The sequence below is a fragment of the Hemitrygon akajei genome, chromosome 7 (assembly GCF_048418815.1).
Source record: "Hemitrygon akajei chromosome 7, sHemAka1.3, whole genome shotgun sequence".
Taxonomy (NCBI): domain Eukaryota; kingdom Metazoa; phylum Chordata; class Chondrichthyes; order Myliobatiformes; family Dasyatidae; genus Hemitrygon; species Hemitrygon akajei.
In genome coordinates, this window is record NC_133130.1 from 43046313 (window position 1) to 43069765 (window position 23453).

Consider the following 23453-nt stretch of genomic DNA (forward strand, 5'->3'; position numbering starts at 1 on the left):
ATTCCAGCCAGAAGACAAAGGGTCATCTCATATTAATTCTGTATCATCCCTTCACATAAATAATCTTTCTTGGTTAGGAATATTAGTTTTTAAATTCATTGCATTCTTAATAGAAAAAGATGTCTTCTGTGAAACTTATCTAATTTGTCTCCTGTGATTAACGTCAGTGATAGAAAGATATTGAATTCACAACTGCCACATGAGCATTTCACTCTCATGGAGCATTCAGCAGACTATGGAGATGTTGCATCTGGAAAGTTAAATGAATTATGTTGTCTGATTCCTGAAATAGTTACTCAAATAAGCTCATGAAATTAGCCATATGAAATATAAACAAGATACATTTTTGGACTTGAGTTGACAGAAAAATAAACACCAATGTGAGTCAAGCCAGCTTCACTTCCCTTTTGTCTGAGTTCCTCGGCTGCCAATATTATCGGCCGGTTTATTTTTTCAGCAAACCATTGTTGGGGTTCATCTACTTTATTAATAAAGCCATCACTCCATGAAAATTCTCTTTGAAGTGCACTAGAAAATATTGTTTTATGAAATATTTAAAATTGTTGTCATTTCAGTAACTCTCCATCTTGTTTCAGTGAAACGCAGTTTGCAATTCAGGTTGAGCTTTGCAATAATTCAGCAATCAAATTTAAGCTACATAAATTATAAAAATATTTGAAGTCTTTCCGAAAACAGTCCATGCAGCTGCTTCAAAAATTTACATGGCTGATTTTATGAGTTATTTATTCATAACTTGGAGACCAGACACTGTAATTAAATTCACGTTGTGTAATCACTTCTATGTATTCACAACCAAAACATTCTAAGGTCCAATATCCATCACATAATAATTCACTTTGTATCTAACAGGAGAGAATACAAGGAAGTCTTGTACTTATATAGCACCTTTTATGACCTCTGGGTATTTTTACTGTAAATGAAGTGTTTTATAAGTGTAATCAGTATTATGATGTGCAGAAAAATCGGCAGATTGGTCATGCAAGTGATAATGATTAAAAGGCATGCTATTTTCTTAATAATATTACCATCACTGGGTAGAACATTTATATTATACTCTGTATTTGCAAACACAGAAACCAAATTTTACTTTCAAATGCTTTATATTGCAAGGGATTCCTGAAGGAAGTGCTAGTTAGCATTGCCAAGCCAGTTGAAGTATTGCCAGTGAATTCAAGGTTATATGCACGGCAATGGGCATCAATTGTTGGTAACTGAGGCTGGGTTCTCCTTCCTGTAAAATGTTTGCAGTTGGGTGAGACTGAAAACCACCCAGGCTTGATATTTTCTTGCTTTTACATCAGATTAGATGGGAATCTAACATCTATCTGCTCGCATGAGAGAAAGGGGAATGGTCTTCAAACTGAAATATTAAGTCAATTTCTCTTCCCAGAGATGCAGCCTGACCTGCTGCGTGTTTCCAGCTTTTTCTGTTTTATTTTGGATTATAATTCTGTTTTATTTTTGATTCCAATTTACATTAAAGAAATATAAATTTTCATGCAACATTGAAAAGGCTGTAGTCCCATCAAGTCAATATTATCAATAAACAAGACGGCGCCAGATACAGCTGCCATTTAATGGCAGCAGATAAAAGCTCCTTAAAATTCTCCAATGTCTCCCTGCAAGAAAAGGTTGGTGGAATTGAGGACTGGAGATTCCATTAGAGAACAGCACAGACTGTCTCGACGTAGGTGGCAATGTCTGTAAGTATGATTTGCATCCACGTGCAGAAAGATGTTCGGTGATTTCCTTAAGTGACCAGGATAAGTCAAGACAGGTTCACTCATCTGTTTATTCCGCCCTATTTTCCTCTCTCAGCACCTAAATTCATCTCAGGTACACCATGGAGCAGCTTTCACCACCACTGATCAAGTGGCTTTGATTATTTGAGACGGAAATGGAAAGGAATGGAGCACATAAGTACATTGTGGCACATGAGCATCTGTCACATGCTTTTGTGAAGGAACTGTAAGTGTGTTAGAGACTGCAGTAGATTCAGGGTGATACCATGATGCAACTAACAGACCTGCTGCCTCACAGCTTTGCTGACGAGGGTTAGAACGTACTGTCTGTACGGAATTTGCATGTTCTCCCTGTGACCGTCTGAGTTTTCTCCAGATCATCTACTTTCCTCTCATATCTTAATGGCAGCTTGTAAGTTAATTGGCCATTGAGAATTGCCTCATGTGTGGTTGAATCTAGCTAGCAGTTAACGAGAATGCAGAGGGAATAACATTAAATTAGTGTAGAGATTAGTTTTAAAATCAGAATCAGATTTATTATCATGAAATATATATATTGACATATATCATAAAATTCTCTGTTTTGTGGCAGCAGTACAGTGCAGTATGTACAAAACACTATAGATTAAAATACGAAATACTTATTAAAATAGTGCAGAAAGAAAGCAAAATACTGAGGTAGTACTTATAGGTTCCTGCATCATTCAGAAATCTGAGGCAGAGATCAATAAGCTGTTCCTAAAGCACTGATTATGAATCTTCAGGCTCCTGTACCTCCTCATTGATTGTAGTAATGAGAAGAAGGTATGTCCTGGATGGAGAAGGTCCTCAATTATGGATGCCACCTTCTTGAGGCACTGTTTCCTGAAGAAACAGGTGTTCAGGTTAGTGCCCATGATGAAGTTGTCTGAGTCTAGAACCCTCAGCAGCTTTTTTCAGTCTTGTGCATTGAACCAACATACCAGGTGGTGATTCAACCAGTCAGAATACTTACAATGGCACAGATTATCTGTATAAATTTGCTAGAGTCTTTGGTGACGTATCAAATCTCCTCAAAGTCCTAATGAAGTATAGCCATCTTCATGGTTTGCTCAATATGTTGGGCCCAGGATGGACCATCTGAGACTTTGATGCCCATGAACTTACAACTGCTCACCCCTTGATGAGGACAGTTGTTCTCCTGACTTCCCCTTCCTGAAGGTCCACAATCAATTCCTTGGTCTTACTGACTTTGAGTGAATGGTTGTTGCTGTGACTCCACTCAACCAGCTGACTTATCTCACTCCTCTATGCCTCCTGAGATTCTGTCCACAACAGTGAAGTCATCAACAAATTTATAGATGGCATTTGAACTGTGCTTAGCCACACAGTCATGAGTGTAGAGAGACTACAGCAGTGGGCTAAGCACACATCCTTGAGGCATGCCTCTGTTGATTGTCATCAAGAAGCAGATGTTATTTCTGATCCCAACTCAGAAGTCAAGGATCCAATTGCAGAGGATGGTGCAGAGGCTCAGGTTTTGAAGCTCGTTGATTAATATTAACAGAATGATGGTGTTGAATACCGAGCTGGAATAAATAAACAGCAGCCTGTCATATAGGTATTGCTGTTGTTCAGGTGGTCCAAGGCCGAGTGGAAAGCCAGTAAGGTTGCATCCGCTATTGACCTGTTGTGGCAGTAGGCAAATTGCAGTGGTCAACTCTTCTGCTGAGGCAGGAGTTAATTCTCTGGTAGAGCTGATGCACATCTGATTGCATCTCTAACTTCACTGAGAATTGCTTTTTTGCTCTAATGATAACCTTGCATCCCTGAATTCCTTGTAGAGTTCTGGATCACCAGTCTTGAATGCCACAGATCTAGGCCTCAGCATATTGCAGATCTCCTAGTTCATCCAGGACTTCTGGTTTAGATATGTCCAGTATGTTCTCAAGGGCACACGCTCACTCACACAAATCTTGATGAAGTCAGTGATGACTGTGGATATTCATTCAGATCTGAAGATGAGCCCCTGAATATGTTTCAGTCCACCGATTCAAGCTAGCCCTGAAGCATTTCTCCTCCTCCCTTGACCATACCTTTGCAATCCTCACCACTGTTGCTATGGATCGCCTCTACGCCGTGAGTAGAACTACAGCCAGGTGATCAGACTTGCTCAAGTGTAGAGTGGAATGACATGATATGTGTTCTTGATGGTGGTGAAACAGTGGGCAAGCGTGCTGGTTCCACAGGTGATATGTTGATGGAAGTTCTAAAAGACTTCATCAAGCTGGCCTGTTGAAGTTCTTTGCAATGATTAGGAAGGCATTACTGTATGATGTCCCATAACTGTTGATCATTGGGCTCATGTGCTCCAGTGCCAACTTCTTGGCATTAGCCAGGGTGGAATGTACACTTGAACCATCATGCTCTCTGCAGATAGAATGGGTAACAGTTGACAATAAGATGTTCCAGATCAGAGGAGCAGGACTGAGTCAGAACTGCAACATATGCGCACCACAATGTCAATCATGAAGCCAATGCCATCATCTCTATCTTTACTTGATGCTGCTGTCTGGTCCATACTGTGCAAGATGAATCCCTTGACCCAGAGTGCAGAGTCAGAAATGCTGGGGGTGAGCCATGTCTCTGTAAAGCAAAGTACACAGCAGTCCCTGATATCCTTTTGGTACTCTAAACTTGCTCTGAGGTCTTCAGTTTTATTTTCCAGAGGCTGTACATTAGCCAGGAGGAAAGAAGGCAGTGGGGGCTTCAGGACCCTGTGTTTTAGTTTTACCTGCAGCTCAGCTTGGCAGCTGCATTTCTTTCATCAGTAAAAACTGCACTCTCTTCCTGGGTGGTCTCCTGTCCGGAGTTTGCTGATTTTAAACATTAATAGATTACGTTGAAAAGCCTTGAAACAATGTTATTTACTGAAGTAACTGTGACTGTGACTTAGATTTCAGCTCTAGTAGTCCTAAACGGGAATGTTTGATGATTAGTAACGCACACAAAATGCTGGAGGAACTCAGCAGGTCAGGCACCATCTATGGAAATGAATAAAAAGTAGAAATTTCAGGCTGAAACCCTTCTTCAAGACAGAAAAGGAAGGGGGAAGATGTCAGAATAAAAAGGTGGGAGAGAAGAAAGAAGACATTCCAGAAGGTGACAGGAGAAGCCAGGTTGGTGGAAAAGGTAAAGGGCTAGAGAGAGTGGAATCTGATAGGAGAGGAGAGTGGACCATAGGAGAAAGGGAAAAAGGAGGGGTACTGGGTGATAGGCAGGTGAGGAGAAAAGGTAAGAGGCCAGTGTGGGGAATAGAGGAAGAGGGAAGGGGGATGGAAACACTATCAGAAGGAGAAATTGATGTACATGTCATCAGGTTAGAGGCTTTGACTTCTTTGGGAGCTGTTCACAGCTCACTGCTCTCTGGCACCATCTTCCATTAAAATAACTTAAAATGGTGCTTAATGGTTGGCAGTGATTCTTGGATGTGTTTGTGTCATATGCCTTTCCAGAGTTCTAAAGAAAGTGGCTTTAGAAATAGAAGATGTTCTGATTGTCATCCCCCAAAGTTTGGTAGCTTCTGAAATCATTGCTAACAACTGTAGGGTAATAAATGTGACTTCACTATTTCAAAAAGGAGAAAGAGAGAAAATTGGGATTTACTAACCTGCTTGTCAAATGTTTCCTGGACAATAATGCTGGAATCCACAATGAAAGGTGTAATAACAGGAGACCTTGAATAATTAGTTTAGGTTTATGAAATGGAAATCATGTTTGACTCTTCTGGAGTTCTTTGAGAATGTAAGTCATGGAATAGATTGTGGAAAAAACAATTACTGTGGTGAATTTAAATTTTTGGACGGCTTTCAGTAAGGTTGCACATGAGAGGTTGGCCACAAATTTTGGAGCATATGGAATTGAGAGTAAAATACTGACATGTATTAAGAATTGATTCGTAAAAGGAAAGTAACGAATGGGAATAAACAGATGTTTTACAGACTGTCTGTGTGTGACTTTTGGGATTCCGCAGGGATTATCAGTGCTGAACCCCAGCTGTTTACAATCTATCCATGATTTGGCTGAGGGAACCAAATGTTTTATATTCAAGTCTGCTGACAACACTAAAATAGTGACAGTTGTGAGTTGAGACACATGTCACTCAAGGCCAGCACGCAGCTGCAGCAAATGATTAGGAGGGAAAATAATATATTAGCCTTTGATATGGAAAGATTTGACTAAGGAGGTCTTAATTCAATTTTATAGGGATTTGGTAAGATTACACCTGGAACTTTGTGCAGAGATTTGTTCTCTTTACCTGATAAAGAATGCACATTATGGAAGAAGTATAGCAAAAATTCACTTGACTGTTTCCAGAGAAGGAAGCTTTACTCTATGAGGGAATATTTAATAGATAATGACTGCGATATCTCCAGATTAAAAGAATAAGAAAAAAATAATTGAAACTTGCAAAATTATTAAAGCCCTTCATAGGCCAGCAGTAGAGAAGAGGTTTCCCTTAGGCAAGGTATCTAGGACCAATTTCAGAATAAGACATAGACCATTTATTAGTGAAATGACAACTTCTTCAGTCAGAGATTGGTGAACCCCTGGAATACTACTCTGAAGGGACAATGAGTCAATGTATTCATGATGTTCTATTTGGTGTGACAACATTATTCATAATTACAGTGCAAGTAGATAGATAGATAGATAGATAGATAGATACTTTATTCATCCCCATGGGGAAATTCAACTTTTTTCCAATGTCCCATACACTTGTTGTAGCAAAACTAATTACATACAATACTTAACTCAGTAAAAAATATGATATGCATCTAAATCACTATCTCAAAAAGCATTAATAATAGCTTTTAAAAAGTTCTTAAGTCCTGGCGGTAGAATTGTAAAGCCTAATGGCATTGGGGAGTATTGACCTCTTCATCCTGTCTGAGGAGCATTGCATCGATAGTAACCTGTCGCTGAAACTGCTTCTCTGTCTCTGGATGGTGCTATGTAGAGGATGTTCAGAGTTATCCATAATTGACCGTAGCCTACTCAGCGCCCTTCGCTCAGCTACCGATGTTAAACTCTCCAGTACTTTGCCCACGACAGAGCCCGCCTTCCTTACCAGCTTATTAAGACGTGAGGCGTCCCTCTTCTTAATGCTTCCTCCCCAACACGCCACCACAAAGAAGAGGGCGCTCTCCACAACTGACCTATAGAACATCTTCAGCATCTCACTACAGACATTGAATGACGCCAACCTTCTTAGGAAGTACAGTCGACTCTGTGCCTTCCTGCACAAGGCATCTGTGTTGGCAGTCCAGTCTAGCTTCTCGTCTAACTGTACTCCCAGATACTTGTAGGTCTTAACCTGCTCCACACATTCTCCATTAATGATCACTGGCTTCATATGAGGCCTAGATCTCCTAAAGTCCACCACCATCTCCTTGGTCTTGGTGATATTGAGACGCAGGTAGTTTGAGTTGCACCATATCACAAAGTCCTGTATCAGTTTCCTATACTCCTCCTCCTGTCCATTCCTAACACACCCCACTATGGCCGTGTCATCAGCGAACTTCTGCACGTGGCAGGACTCCGAGTTATATTGGAAGTCTGATGTGTACAGGGTGAACAGGACCGGAGAGAGTACGGTTCCCTGCGGCGCCCCTGTGCTGCTGACCACCGTGTCAGACCTACAGTCTCCCAACCGCACATACTGAGGTCTATCTGTCAAGTAGTCCACTATCCAATCCACCATGTGAGAGTCTACTCCCATCTCCGTATATTGAATTTATGTTCATAACCCATGAAAGCGTTGATTAAAAACTCACTGACTGCCACTTAAATCTCCTTATAGAGTCATAGACTCACACGGTGTGGTCATAGTCCCTTTGGTCCATAGAGTCAATATCAACCATCAAGTGCCCATTTGCACTAATCCTACACTAATTCCAATTTATCTCCCTACATTTCTCTCAGATTCCCCTAGATTTTACCACTCTCTCACACACTTGAGACTATATAGTGGCTGATTAAAGGACTGTGAGATATGGGAGGACAACAGAGCTGGGTCAAAATCATGGAATTCCCTCCCTAATAGTACTGTGGTTGTACCGACACCTCAGTGTCTGCAGCAGTTCAAGATGGCAGTCCATCACCGCCTTCTCAAGGGCAACTAGGGATGGGCAATAAATGCTGGCTTAGCTGGTAAAAACCCACATCCCGTAAATTAATAAATGAAAAACAAAATTAAAAATAAATACATAAATAAATCCTGGGGAAACCCAGGCAGTCACAGAGAGAATCTTCGAATTTTGTACAATGTTCAAGGTTCGAAGTAAATTTATTATCACAGTTTGCATATGTTGGTTCCAAGGTTGTCAAGCCGAGCAGTGGTAGTGGGTCAAGCTACCACTGCCTAAAAGTGCTCCTCACGGCATGCACCTCAAATAGCCTCTGACAACCAAGTCCAACTCCTGGCCTTCTCGTGTAGCTTAGCCTCTAAGCTCAACAGAACTGTTTCTACTGACAGGAGAAGGGGTGAAGGTGGGTCCTGGTGCCTTAAAACCAGTGCTTCAGGTAGATGGAGCTTGTCAGCCTGGGAAGGCAGTCCATCTAAGAGAGGGAAAACTCTGATTTCAAACCTCCGCTGCCTTGCGGCCATACCCACTCATGGGAAAGGCTTGGGGAATAATCCCTGAATATAAAACCGGAGCTGGAGTCCCTATGTTGTCTTTAACCTCGTTCTGGCAACTCCTGCGACGACACTGGTGCCAAGCTGTATCGGCCCTTGCCCTTCCCTTGGACAACATCGGTGGTGTGGAGAGGGGAGACTTGCTGCTTGGGCAACTGCTGGTCTTCCATACAACCTTGCCCAGGTCTGTGCCCCGGAGAGGACACTCGCAAGAGTTTCCAGGTGCAGATCCATGGTCTCACAAGACTAAGGGATGCCATCCAATGTATATGTTACCAAATACTACCTTGAGATTCATTTTCTTGCAGGCATTTACAGGAAGAATAAAGAAATACAACAGAATTTATGAAAACCCATACATAAAGGCTGACAAACAACCAATGTGCAAATGAAGACAAACTGTGAAAATAAAAAAAGAGAACAAGAGCTATCAAAGATTACTTGAAAGTGAGTCTATAGGTTGTAAGATCAGCTGTTGCTAGAGAAGTTATCTATGTCAGTTCAGGAGCTGATGGTTGCAGAGTAATAGCTGTTCCTGATCTTAGTGGTGTGGAACCGAAGACTTCTGTATCCCCTGCCCTGTGATAGTAGCGAGAAGACAACATGACCTGGATAGTAGGTTTTTGATGATGGATGTTTTTTTTTGTAGCTCTAAGTGAATCCAATGTTGACAATGGCTTTCCCTGTGATGGACTGAGCTATATCCTTCCCCTTCTTTAGGACCGAACCCAGGTCACTGAAGCTGCAAGGCAACAGCTCCACTAGTTGGACCACTGAGCTGCCCCTAAATAAAATACATTCCCAAGGAGGAATCTCTGCATTTGGAGCACACTCGTTAAATTAAGACATATTTCTTATAGTTAGCTGTCATTATGTTAACAGTGGCAAAGCACTAATTCTCTGTGCCGATCATTTTGAAATGTTGTGTTGTCAAAATGACAAATGCATTTTCCATACTAAATCAGGTCTTATATTTCCAAGGTCCACATGATCCAGGGTGAATTTGGTTACTCCTGAGGGATTTTTCCCAAAAATAGTACTTGCCCAGAACAAAGCTAAATAATGTTGCCTTTCTTAAGGTATGAAGTACACAAGTTTCTGATCATTTCTAGGCCTTTAGATGTTGTGGAAATGTAAGAATAAATAAGCTCCTAAATGCCAGCCTACTGCTCCAGGTCCTTTGACTTAAAGTGTCAGTTCTGCTTATTCTAGCACCAAATTTCCTTGCATCATTTTCTTGCAAATGCAGGAGGATATTTCCACCAAAGTGCAACCACCATAATCAATCAAGGGCCTAGTTTCACATATCGCTGCAAATGCATACAGGTACATGGATTGATCTTGCTCTGCTGTGTGCTTCCTCGATATTTTCTTTCTATATGACTGACATTTAAGTGCAGCAAGATAATACAAACTGTGATTGCTCTTGGTTAGAGGAAATGAACACAAAAATAAGGTTATGCTTGATTTTGTAGGTCAAGTGCACACATGGAGGTTTATGCATAGTGTTGGTTTCCTTATTTATGAAAAGATTTTACAAACTGGAAGCAGTTCATAGGTTTGCTAGACTTATCCAAGTGGGTTGCTTAAATGGAAAGGATGGGTGGAGTAAAATGAAATTTAGAAGAATAAGAGTCAATTTCATTGAGGCACTTCAGATCCAGCAAGCTGCTCATGGGTTAGGTGGAGAAATGCTCCCCCTTGTAGGAAATCAAGACTGAGGGATTTATGTGACTGATCTAAGTCACCAGGGAGACAGTGAAGCTGGTGATATAGAAGTCTTTATTCATCATGACAAACAGACCTTCTTCTGAAGAAGTACATCACGTTTTTATACACATAAGTTCAAAGGTAACAGTATGTGAATCTATACACTTGAGTTTGGTGGGAGGGGCTAAATATGATGCCAAAGGTGTCTTAGGACCTGGGCAACTTCTTCCAGTTCATCTGCGAAACAGCTTAAATCTCCTTTTCTCATTCTTTGTTTTCCCTTTTCAAGGTGGCTGGGATCCTGTCAGAATCCATGATCTACAGCTACACTCAAAGAACATTGTTCACTGGTAGCAGGTTCTTGCCCTCAGAATTCACAGAGTGGCCTTGCATTTCGGGATCTTTAGGAATGGCTTGGAATATGTGTGCCTTCAGACAACCTGAGTTTTAGCTGATGTCACCAATTGAATTGTTGGGGAAGATCGAAAGATCAAGACAGCAGGCATGGCTGTCAGAGGCTTCTGTGCTCGAGTGATCTCTCTCTCTCTCCCTTGATGGAGTCCGGAATACAAATAAGGGGCGCTGCAGAATGTAACATCGAAACAGGAGGCTGTTAGCCTCCCCTCTCGCTGTGGCAGGAGCAATATCTCTCTCTCCCTCGTCAGTGAGAGAGAGAGAGCCTGCTGAGATATCGAAGTCTTAGGATGAACTGTAGCTTTTGATGCAGTCTAGATCATGGTCTCTGGCGGCATGCTATTGCCGATGCTATTGCCGATGCTTTTGCAGCTGCTTGTGCTTGGGAGGGGAGAGGGGTGCTTTGGTGTTCTAATATTTTTCTGTCATTCATTCTTTGGGTTTTTTTCTCTCTGTTTCGTGGATGTCTGTGAAGAGTAGGAGTTTCAGGTTGTCTACTGCATACATTCTCTGATATTAAATTGAACCATTGAACAATTTCAATAGTTAAAAAGACATTGTTTACTTCCATATTTGTGGGCTGACAACACAACCTTGAATTACATATTTACAGTGGCAGCCACCTCTGAATGTTCAAATACCTTTGCTGGGACAAAGTAATTCACATAGATGGCCTAAAAACTTCTGGAGACAGAGATTCAGAAACACCAAAGAATAATGTTGTTAGGGCTGCCTCTGAGTATAGAAATATCTCATCTATTGATTGCCTATACCTGTGATCATGTTTGAGATGCTAAGTGACAGCATCAGCCTGGCTTGCCAGCTTGAACTCCAGTCACAATGGTGCAAATACTGTAACTTAGCTCATGTTGCCTGGTTTGATGCAGATCAATTAACAAACCCGTATTGCTTTAACTTGAAACTCTTGAGCAGCCACCCCCATGCTGTGGGCCAGCCGGTGCTCCGTCAACAATATTGTTCATTTCCAAAGGTGTGTTTTTAACTTCAATTTATTGCTTGCAATTTACAATTTACATTTAGAACTGAAACCTGGTTTTTGTTTGAGTTAACATCTGATATTTTTGCATAATTCCATAAATTCCATAGATCCCAATAGGGATCACTTTGTTAAGAATAACAGGGTGCTTAATTTAAAGAAAGTGAGTTGGACCATACTTTCCATTGTACCTGAAGGTGACAACCATATGGTTTGTCATCTATTTCACATTTTCTTGCTATTGCTCTGTTGTATCCTTATAGATTTCTGTTGAAACATGTCTGAGCTTAATCTAACTCCTGAAAGTAGATGAAAAAACAAACAGCTGGAGGAACTAAGCAGGTCAGGCATCACCTGTGGATGCAAAGGAATAGTTGATGTTTCAGAAGGCATCACTACCTTGTGAAACTGGATCCTCAATTTCAACAATTACAGACCCCTGTCATATCAAATAGGCAAAAACATCTCCTCCACAATCGTATCAGCACAGGTGCACCATAAGGTTGTGTGCATAGGCCCCTTGCTCTACTCACTTTACACTTATGACTTTGAGGCTAAGCTCCAATGCCATATTTAAGTTTACTGACAACACCACTGTTGTTGACCGATTCAAAGGTGGTGATGAATTAGCGTATAGGACAGAGATTGAAAATCTGGCTGAGTGATGCCATAACAACAAACTCTCATTCAACGTCAGCAAGATGAAGGAGCTGATTATTGACTTCATGAAGAGAAGATCAGAGGTCCATGAGCCAGTCATGACCGAGGGATCAAAGGTGGAGAAGGCTCAGCAAATTTAAATTCCTTAGTGTTAGCATTTCAGAGGATCTGTCCTGGTCCATCACATAAATGCTACTACAAAGAAAGCACCCTACTTCCTTAGAAGTTTACGAAGGTTCAGCATGACATCAGAAACTTTGACAAACTTCTATAGATGTGTGATGGAGAGTATATTGACTGGTTGCTGTTACAATATGCACCCAACCACGCCAGCTTCCAGAATTTCAATGCTCTAACTCTCCAGAGTATCTATAGTTGGCTCAGCCCCTTTAAGGATTCAAGACCACCCACTAGTTGACTGCCATGTTTTGGCGCCAGGATTTCAGTATTTAAAGAGCACATGAACGAAGGTTTGGTGCTCAATTGTAAACCCACCTTGGGCTGTTGTCTAGCATCTTGTTTAGTGCTCACATCTTGTTTCAGTCTCATACCGTGTCTTAATCCTAGCCTCGGATACTCCAGCACTTGGGTACTAACCATCCTTATAATGGTCTCTCATCACAGTTGCATCATGGCCTGATATTGAAACACCAATGGGCTGGAATGGAAAATCTACAAAAAGTTGTGGACACAGCCCAGTCCATCACAGGTAAAGCTCTACCCACCATTGAGCACATCTACACAGAACGCTATTGCAGGAAAGCAACATCCATCAGTAAGGACCCCCAGCTTCCTGGCCATGCTGTCTTCTCACTGCAGAAGGTACAGGAACATCAGGACTCACAGCATCAGGTTCAGGAGTGGTTATTACCCCTGATCCATCAAGTTCTTGAACCAATGGGGATAACTTCACTCAGTTTCATTAGTCCCATCACTGCACTGTACATACAATCTATGGATTCACTTTCAAAGATACTTCAACTCATGTTCTCTACATTTATTGCAAATTTATTATTTATATTATCATTATTATTACTGTATTATTATTTTCTTTTGTTTTGCAGAGTTTGTTGTGTTTAGCACATTGTTTATTATCCATCCGGTTGGGTGCAGTCTTTCATTGATTTTGTTAAAGTTATTGACTTTGTTGAGTACACCGCAAGAAAGTGAATCCCAGGGTTGTGTATGGTGACATATATGTACTATGATAATAAATTTACTTCAGTCTTTTGACTTTGAACTTTGGAAAGTTATGGGGAATAGAGGGGAGGAAGGGTGTAGTTACATAATTTGTATTAAATGCGCAGTAGTCAAAAGTATCTTTAGTTACAAAGAAGGGAAAGGCATGAAAAGAAGCAAGAAAGAACAAATGCCACAAGTGGTGGCATTGCTGCTTGAGAAGGTTTGGTAAATGGAAACGTTAGGGGTGCTCATTTGGTAACTTTGCATGGGATGGAGGGTGAGTAGAGACATAGAGACTGCAAACGTTGTAGAGCATTTTGGAAGAACACAATGGAACTGAGTGAACTTAGGAGGTGAATCTGACACTGCAGGCAGCCTAGCCAGAGGCCATTTAAATAAATGAAGAACATAGGAAAATAAAGAGATAATTTTAGATAAATCATTATTTTCCCCATGTGTCTCCTTATATGATCAACATCGCCTTCACAGCTGTTCCTTCAATGTTGGAGTAGAGTTCTAAATTCCAGCCTAGGATTAATGCTTTGGTGAAGTGCCAGGCTCATGTGGCAAGCTAAGAAGTGGCAGAAAAATAGGGAGAAAACCAAAAATACTTCAAAGGTACAGTCAAAGTGGAGCTTCATTCTTGAAACATCACTTAAATCATCACGAATAACAAGTTTCAACCTTTATCCAATACAGGCATAATTTTGAGTTAAGACATCTCTTTTATACAATGTTTAATTGAAGCTTGCTACTACTAATAATAAAAATAACTCTTAAGTCATTGAAGAAATCTTGGACATCAATCATTCTTGAGAGACATCTATCAATAAGGACTGCTTGAAGTATTATTTCTTATACAGACTATATTCCTCAAGGCAAGAGTAAACATAAAGCAACACACACAAAATGCTGGAGGAACTCAGCAAGTCAGGCAGCAACTATGGAAATGAATAAGCAGTTGACATTTTGGACCAATACCCTTCTTCAGGGCTTAACAAAAATGAGGAAGAATTTCTTTATTCAGAGGGTTGTGAATGTACCCAAGAGACAGTGAATGTTCTGTCATGGTTGAGACTGATAGAATTTTCAAAATGGATTTGTGAATTTGTCAGAAAAATAGACTTGAGGTACAAGTATGTACTGATAGGCAGAGCAGATTCAAGGGTTGTATGGCCTATTCCTACTTCCAGTTCTTGCATTTTCACATCACTCAAATCACAGCTCAATGTCACTTTGTAGAAAAGGGCGAGGATGTAAGAGTTACAACAAGGTCAAACGATTCTTCACACGAAAAGAAGGAACAGGAAATTGGGGGTTTGGGAATTCCTGGCCTCCTGGGACAAATCTTAATAAAAGGTTACTTTTATTAGAAAAGAGAAATACACATTGGGTAACAGCATAAACACAATTAGGAATTCAAGCAGTGTTAAGTGAATGGTATAGCCAACTAATGTACTAATTCCCTATGCCTCTTCCTATTCGCACTGTCTGAAAAGGAGTTCACAATATTTCAGAAAAGAAAAAAATCATGAGATTCATTATCAAGAGTCACAAAAACTGTGCATTCTTGATCATAAGGCTAGAAAGTAATAATTACGCCATTGCAATCATCTTGTAAACTGGCAATGCAAACAATGCAGTGCACTCCACTCCTTCTGAACCCAACGTCAAAGGAAAAGAGAGACTTTGAGCTGTATCATAAACAGTCACAATAAAAGCATACTGCATTCGACAAAGTTGAAAGGAAAGCAATAGGAGAATTTAATCAGAAAATTACAAACAATTGTAAAAATATGTTTTAAAAGTAAACAACTGAATCACAGTTTAGCCCTGATTAGGGAGAGTTTTTCCTACATCTGGACCCAGAGTAATGGAAAATTCCATTCCTAGTCCCAGTTTATTTGTTGCTTTATCTTGCCATCTTTTGTGTTCTCATGCTTTTGAGCACAAGCATAATGAAAATACAATCACACAGATGAGGAGGATTCTCACTGGAATTTGTTAAAATTTTACATTTGCTTTTAAATACTGCTCTTGCAAGTTCATATCTGTCTATCCCGAGGACTGTGTGTTTCTCAACGTGGGTTTATTGTGAAATCCAGTTAGGTGTGTTTGCCATTTTTAAGCCATGTTGCTTTATGTTTTATCTTGAAAGCAATAAATCTTACTTTTGCCCTGGCTATCAGCCATTTTGCCCTTTGGCTTTTCTCCCGTTCTAGCTAACAAAGCGCAGTGTGATCTTTGCCAAATTGGCTAAATTAACAAAATGAATCATTATGTACATATGCAGCAATGATAGTTTGTTTGTAATAAATGTTTATAGAGTCTGAAATGTTGCATAACTAAAGTTTGGCAACTTTTTGGCTAGGAATGTTTAATATTCCAAAGGAGATGTGATGTTAAATAATCATCTATAATGTATAAACAATGGTTTGCTTGTTGGAAAAACAGTGTATGTATGAGAATTTCAACTACCTACCTCCACTCTGGCAACTGGACTACTTTTTATTCAGCTGTTTGTCAACTGATACATCACTTAAATTTGATATCCCATGAATGTCCCACAGAATCAGGAGAAGAATAATTGAAAACATCTAACATTCTAATTACTTACGTAAAATGCATTCAAATAGAAAAACAGCAGAAATATAATTTGGCTGAGTAAGGACTAGGATTTGTTGTTTCTTTAAAACAACGTAAATTATTTTTGATTGAACCCAAGGTTTCCTCCGAAACTGCACTCAGATTAAATTATATACATTGCAACAAAAGGAAATACTTTATTTGCAAATTTTAGCAGTGCTCTGTGCATTTCAACACCTTTCAGGCAAGCAGCATTGCAACAAAGCCGATAACGAATTCCTGTGCATTTAGTAATGTGGGTGTACAATGAATCTACAATATGCGCAAGATGCTGATGAAGGGTCTCAGCCCAAAACATCAACTGTTTACTCTTTTCCATAGATGCTGCCTGGCCTGCTGAGCTCCTCCAGTATTTTGTGTGTGTTACTTGGATTTCCAGCATCTGCAGACTTTCTCGTTTAAGATCTTGTAGCCTCATTGAAGTACATCAAGGCCGAAATTTGCCTTTAGTAATTTACAGATAGGAAGTGCTATAATATTGAATGCACATAGTAAAATCTGATTTCATTGAAGTCAACAGAGATGAATCTTCCGCGTGCATTATCTTGCATGTTTAAAAGGTCTTTAATATCTGCCTCACTAAGAGCAAGCAAGAACAGAATAGGAAACAAATGGCCCACTCTATTCCTGTTCTGTCTTGGAGTAAGTTATAAAGAATAATTTGGAAAGATAGAAAAGCTTTCTCTCTATGTCTCAACCAACACCAATTATCTGGAAATTTAATGGTAAAGTGCCATGTTTTTGTTTGTGAAAAATCATTTGAATCTGAAACCAGATTGTAAAGGTCAGGGTGTCGGGGCCTGAGGCGAGAGATGGGATGCTTCAGGTCACTGCTCCACGAGGTTTGCTTGGCTCTGCGCTGAACTACGCTGAATGATGGGACTCTTGTGGACCTCAGTTCAGAACTCCATTTGCGCATTTTTACACCCCTGAGTATTGGGTGTTTAACGGTCCTGTTTTTAATATATGGGGTTTTTTGGGGGGGTTTTTTGTTTTGTGGCTGCCTGTTAAAAGACAAATCTCAAGGCTGTATAACGTATACATACTTTTTACAATAAATGACCTTTGAACTTTGAATTATGTTAGTTTCCTTCCAGGTCCCCTGTGTGTCATATGCACCAGAACTGAAACAATTAAAATACTGGGAGGTATAATGTGGTGAATGTGGAGGGATATTTTGTTCTTGTAGGAAAATCTAGAACTTGAGGTTGCTAATATGAATAGGTATTGCTCCTTTAAGACAGAAATGAGGCAATCTATTTTCTCCCAGATATATAACCACCTTTAGAACTCCCTTCTTCCAAGGATAATAGAGTCACTGATTATTTTTAAAGCAGGTGTTAGATAGTTTGTTGATAAACAAGAGGATGAAAGTTTACCGTGGGTAGATTGGAATATGAAGCTGAGGTAGCAATCAGATCAGCTTATTGAATGCTAGACTTAACAAGCTGAGTGGCTTACTCCTGCTGCTAATTCATCTGTATGTAGGTTTTATATATGCATGAAAAGCAGATCAGACATGCCAAATAATGAATAGGTTAATGCATGTTAGGACAACATAACATTTGTGGAGTTCAAATACCAAGGGCTTTCCAATGCTTGTGAGCCTTGATTCAAGATAACTTAATAGGGCTCTGATATGGTGCTCAGCAATGGAGACCTTCAAATGGAGTAATAGACAAGTCTCCCTCAGATTCCTGAAACCCTTCTCTCATTAGCTGAAACAATCATATGTTCTGCAATGCTGAAGTTGGAGAAGGTGACCCTTTTCAAGTTTAACGCCTCTTCAGTATTGCATGTCCCTTTGGGCCTTGTGCATTATTGTATTTTTTTAGCACAGACTCTCAAGGAGGTATAAACATATGGACTACGATCCCATTCTGATGTCTTTATTGGCACATACTAATTTCTAGCCAATAATTGGCCCATTAATTCCATCCACTATGTGGGAGTTTGCTTGGTGTATGCTGGCCGCTGTGTTTCTTACACTACACCACTATTTACACTTCCAAAATTCTTCAGAAACTGTAGAATGTGAATACCTCTTCTGAGATCATTGGAAGCTTTATATCATGCCAGTCTTTATTTTCCAAAATTTCTTAATGTCTTTTCTAGACTTTATGTTTTCCCTGTCTGAATTTTGCCAAGTGGTTCATATTTCATATAAATTTTTTAAACCTGAACATTTCTTGACAAAATGTGTGTTTCTCTTCACTGTAACTCATTAGCAGTTTTTAGAATATCAATCCTGTGTAATTAGACGCATATTTATTTGAGATTGTTAGAGCAGGGATTTGCACAAAACCTTCTAAAAATATTCCCCCTGCTTCTCCTGAAAATTAGTTACTTCAGAATGGTTTGGAATCAAATTTGGGCCTCGTGGTCTGCACTATCCTGCTCTATGCAAATGAACTATCTGGATTAAAAACAACAGTTAGTGTTAATGGAGGAATATATTTTACATTTTAAGAAAAGGGAAAAGTTAATACTATCGGTTATCATAATTGGCATAGTTGTGAATTCCTAATTTACTGAGATTTTATATGAAGGACACGACAATGTACAGATTGTTGATACAGATAAGGTTCCTAAACAGAATCAGTACATTTCTCCGGAACTCTTAAAAGAATAGAGAAATATAATTTGAATGGCAATTTAACAAAAAGATCTATGTTATTCATACCTACCTAGCCTACTGCATTCCATAAGAGGTGTTACTATGGTACCGTGAAATTTTGTAGAAGCACAATGTTTCACACAGTATTCAATTGTATTCCCCGACCTTTGATCCATTTTAACCAGGTATTTCTGTCTAGCTGCTTTTCCACATTATAGCCAAACCAATTATCAATCAGTTAGACAATTTCCCATTAACTCTGTTTGTCTTTGTCTTCTTTGGAGCCCTCATCTATCAAAACCCTCTAAGAACAAAAAAAAAATTGTATCCAGTAGATAATACTCATCCATAAATTTAGTTATCAGGCAAAGGAATTCCATTAGTTTCAAGAGGCATGGCTCATCCCATCAAGATTCATTTTGACTGCTCTTATTAACTCCTTTATAGACCTCTGTTTATGAAACATCTCATAAAGTAATTTTGATCAATTTCCAGTCTTTGCTATAATTTCCCAAGAGCTCCTTCACATCATATTTGTAAGACAGAGCTATCTGTGCCACATTCAAGTCCTTAAATTCAGTCTCCATATTTTTAAAATCCTTACACAAATGTGTCAAGAACTGTGACATTTCCTGAATGGTTTTCTCAAGGATTATTGGAGGAATTCCATCTGGGTGAGATTAATAGTCCAAGGCCATTTTAAAACTTTAATACCTTGATTGTATGCATAATAAGTACTTTAAAGATCAATAAGAATGTGATCAATTTATTGGTCTTGAAATGGGATTGTGCCACTTTCATTTCTGGGGCAGATTATCCAATAACAACAGGGCTTTAAAGCAGACTCATTGTGAGTTGGACGTTCATTATCTGTATTATTGGATTATGTTGTTGATCTTCAGGAAATTTCAATCTTTCATACATTGAACTAATTATGCCAACTAAATATAAATGAGAATTAACCAATTCAGAAATAATTAAACCACAAAGCATTTGTTATTTATAATAATCATGTTTGTCTAGTGTCCTATCATTGCCAAAAGCACTTACCAAATGATTAACTTCTGAATCATTCTTATTATTTTATGGTCACGAAAATCAGGAAATGTTTTAACAATGAGCCTATACTGTACATTAAGTCACTCCACGTCCAGTTAGGTATGAAGGCAGGCTGTCAATGGAGATTCCACTGCAGTTCCCTGAAAATCACAATGGCTGAAATCTGCAAACCTGTCAATCACACCAAAAATCTAAAACATGTGGATATAATATTATTACCTCATATTTTGTTCTATTATGAGTATGTTGCTAATTTTATTACTATTATCTTCTGAATTTCCCAAAAAAGAAATTGAGTGAGAATTTAATTTATTTTACACAATGCTGGGAAAGTAAATATCATACTCCATTGCTTAAATGGAAAATTGATATACCTATAAATAACCTCTTAATAAGAACATGATGTTACACTGGTTCTGGTTCTTAGTTGCAAACTAACAATCTAATATGTTCAAATCTTTCCAAGCCTGCTGTGTATTTAGAATTTTTTTATGAATCCAATTTAACACCATGCTGTCTGACCATTAACTTGCCTCTGATGAATCACTCTTCCAATAAGTTGCATAGATATCAGAACAGCTAATGATGGGCATTGATAGCTGTTTTACTGGATGTTCCGCTAGTCTTCAAGGAAGGTGGGGAAAAAGCAAGAGATAATAAGGAAGTAGATTTCATTACTGAGTAATTATCGAGTCCAAATGCACATATGGCTGTTGAGTTTTAAGTCAAGAATGATGGCATAGATAAATCGCTAGAGTTGCTTTAGAAGTTGTGAGGCTCTTTACCTGGACAACCATTGTTGACTCAAAACTAAACAAAGAAAAATTCATATTCTTATAAACTAAATGTAAGCAGGATATTGAAGAAACATTTGGATTTAAATCAGGCTGTCCAAAACATTTGATAATGCAAAACTGGATGGCAGTGTGGGTTTTGAAGTAGAAAAGCATCTTCACAGATGTAAATGGACAAGGACATGGCAAATGGAAGATAATAAGGAAAAATGTGAACTCATCCACTTCAGTTAAAAAAAAGACAGAAATTTTTTTCAATAAAGAGGGATTGAAAGATATTTTGGCTCAGATGATTTTTAAAGAGTATACAAATCAGAATATTTACATGCAGGAAAAGCAAGCAATTGCAAAGCCAAATGGTATTCTGCCTCTACTACAGGGGTATTTGTGTACAAGAGATGTCTTGCCTCAATTTCACAGAGCTCCAGAGAGCACTTCTGCAATACAGTGTTGAGGTCTGGTTCCCTACTGAAGGAAGCTTTACTCGCCATAGCAGGAGGGTATTGAATATTGATTCCAGGAATACCAGGCTTTTCACAAATGAAGAGATTAAGTAAACTGAGTCTAGTCTCTCTGGTGCTGTAGAAAACATGAGAAGTAATTTCATTGAAACATAAAATTCTTGTGGGACTTGGCAGGGTGGATGCTGAACTTACGTTTCCTTTGACTGTGGTGTCTAGAATCAGGAGTGAGAGTCTCGAAATAAGTTGTCAGTTTTCTGGAAAGGATAAAAAGGGATTTCCTTATCTAAAGTTAGTGAATGCCAGCAATCTGTATCCAAGAGAGCTCTGAAAACTCAATCGCAGAGTATGTTCAAGTCAGAAGTTGATAGATTTATTTTTTGTTATTAAAGGAATTCAAGGTCATGGAGTTAGTGCAGAAAGGTGGTGCTAGTGTAAGATACCAGCCTTCATAATATTGAATATCTGGCAAGACACGAGGGGCTAAATATTGTTTCATCTGTATTTTCTGTTCTTTTGCTCATGGACATTCCAAAGAATTTTACAAATAATCAAGTATTTTTATTGTACAAGCATTTTTGTATGAGTCCAATTCATGAACTACACCACCATCAATACTAGGATAATTAAACAACTGAATTACCTGTTTTAGATATTGGTTGGGGATTAAAGGTTGGACTGGACATTAAGAGAACACCAAATTTCTTTTTGAAGTTTTATCTTTCCTCTCTCCTGAGAGAACTGATGGATAAGAATGCTAGCATTGTCTTCAGATAAAACAGGGATCAATAGATTTCTGGACATTAAGGGAATTAATGAATATAGGATAATGCATTAAGATAGAAGATATATTATGAAATGGTTGAGAAGGCTCGAAGGGATAGATGGTCTACTCCTGTTCTAAATCTTATGTTGTTACATTCTCAATCCCACGAGAAATTCTCAATCTCTAATTTGTGATCCAATTGCTGGAGTAATATTTGAAACCATGACATTCTGAATCATAACTAAGATTTCTAACTCTAAATAATGACCACCATCCAGCTTGCTAGCACAGAGATTGAGAAGAGTGGCTCACCAGATCTATCAGCATAATTTTGGCATAAGATGAGCAGAAACAGCATTTGCACATCTTGTCAGATGTCTAATTCTCAGCTATCGGAGATTAGAGGATCTCCACAGACAAATGACACTGTCCACATTGAACATGTGGGCCTTTGATAGTCATTAATTATTAGTTGTATTCTCTAAATTTATCATTCTGTTATAATAATCAAATATTGAATTATGGAGCCTATGTAACATAATAAACTTCTTTATTCTCTTCTTTCCCTACATCTGTCCATCTCAAATAAAGTTAATTATTGCTTTGAATGTAAGTCTTATGATTGGCACATCCAGTAAATAGTGATTGATTAATTTAATTTTTTACTATACCCTTCTCAAAAATCCCTCTGTGGTTGTGGCTTTTTATTTCAGTTTTTCCAATTTAAGAGCTTTGGAGCAGATTTCCCCTGGAACTCGTGTCTCCTTCACCTTTCAGTAGAACTGTGAAATTCTGTGACCTAACTCTGTACTCCAGTTTGCCCTCAGTTCCTTTGGTTAGCAGAAAAATAGCCATTTCAGACAATCAGCCATAGCAGCTGCTCTTTCCGGAAGAGAATTCTCACCTTCTGCCATCCTTTGTGAGTGGAAGGAATTATCAGTGCACATTTGAGATTCTGTATTTATTTCTTTTCTTGGGGAAAAACACTCCTGAGAAACATCACATTTTTTTAAAAAGGAAATGCATTTAAAGAACCTAGTGACTGCATAAGAGTAAATGGCAGTTGAGAGGGATAATGGAGGGAGGTGGCAATTCAAGTAAATGAACAACTTAGAACTAAATGTATTGTGTTTTGAAAATGCTCTTACCAGCAGCTGTAACTTCCTGTGTTCTGCTATGTAGTATTTGCTGCAGATTGTATCAGAACTTATTCTGTACAACATGGTGTCTTGTATTCAGCAGGCTCTTGTTTCCTGTTATTGTAAACTACTCCAAACCTGACACACCCAGACTTTGGCATAGACTGTTCAATCTTTAACTATATTATGCTTCTCTATTTTATTGTAAGCCTCCTCCCTCCTGGGAAGAATAAACAAATATTTCATCTGGAATTAAAGGCTTTGCAATTCTCAGACATGCAGATTTTTTTTTACAAGAACAAAAGCAAAACAGTTCCTGTACGTTTGCAATTATGCAATCTGAAAACATAATTCAAGATATCATGATAATTTGCAGACCAAATGAACACCCCAAATAAAACAAATGATGTCTGAACATAGAAAATAATCAGAAATACTGGGTTTGATACAAAGAGCAAAGAGACAGTTTTGTTATCTCTGTTTATCTACTTCATGACTTCAAAGTCTGTTTCATTTCAACCACTGATCATAGAGACCAATGCCATTGTGCAAAGCAGATTAATGGG

General features: G+C 38.8%; 1 long non-coding RNA gene across 1 annotated transcript in view; it reads right to left on the minus strand.

Annotated features, from left to right (window-relative positions):
• Positions 1 to 23030, minus strand: part of LOC140730386 (uncharacterized) — a 155034-nt gene extending 132004 nt beyond the window's left edge. The window contains exon 1 of the long non-coding RNA XR_012099582.1: positions 22897 to 23030. This is a non-coding gene — a long non-coding RNA (uncharacterized lncRNA). The remainder of the gene's footprint in view (positions 1 to 22896) is intronic.
• Between the last annotated feature and the right edge of the window lie 423 nt (positions 23031 to 23453).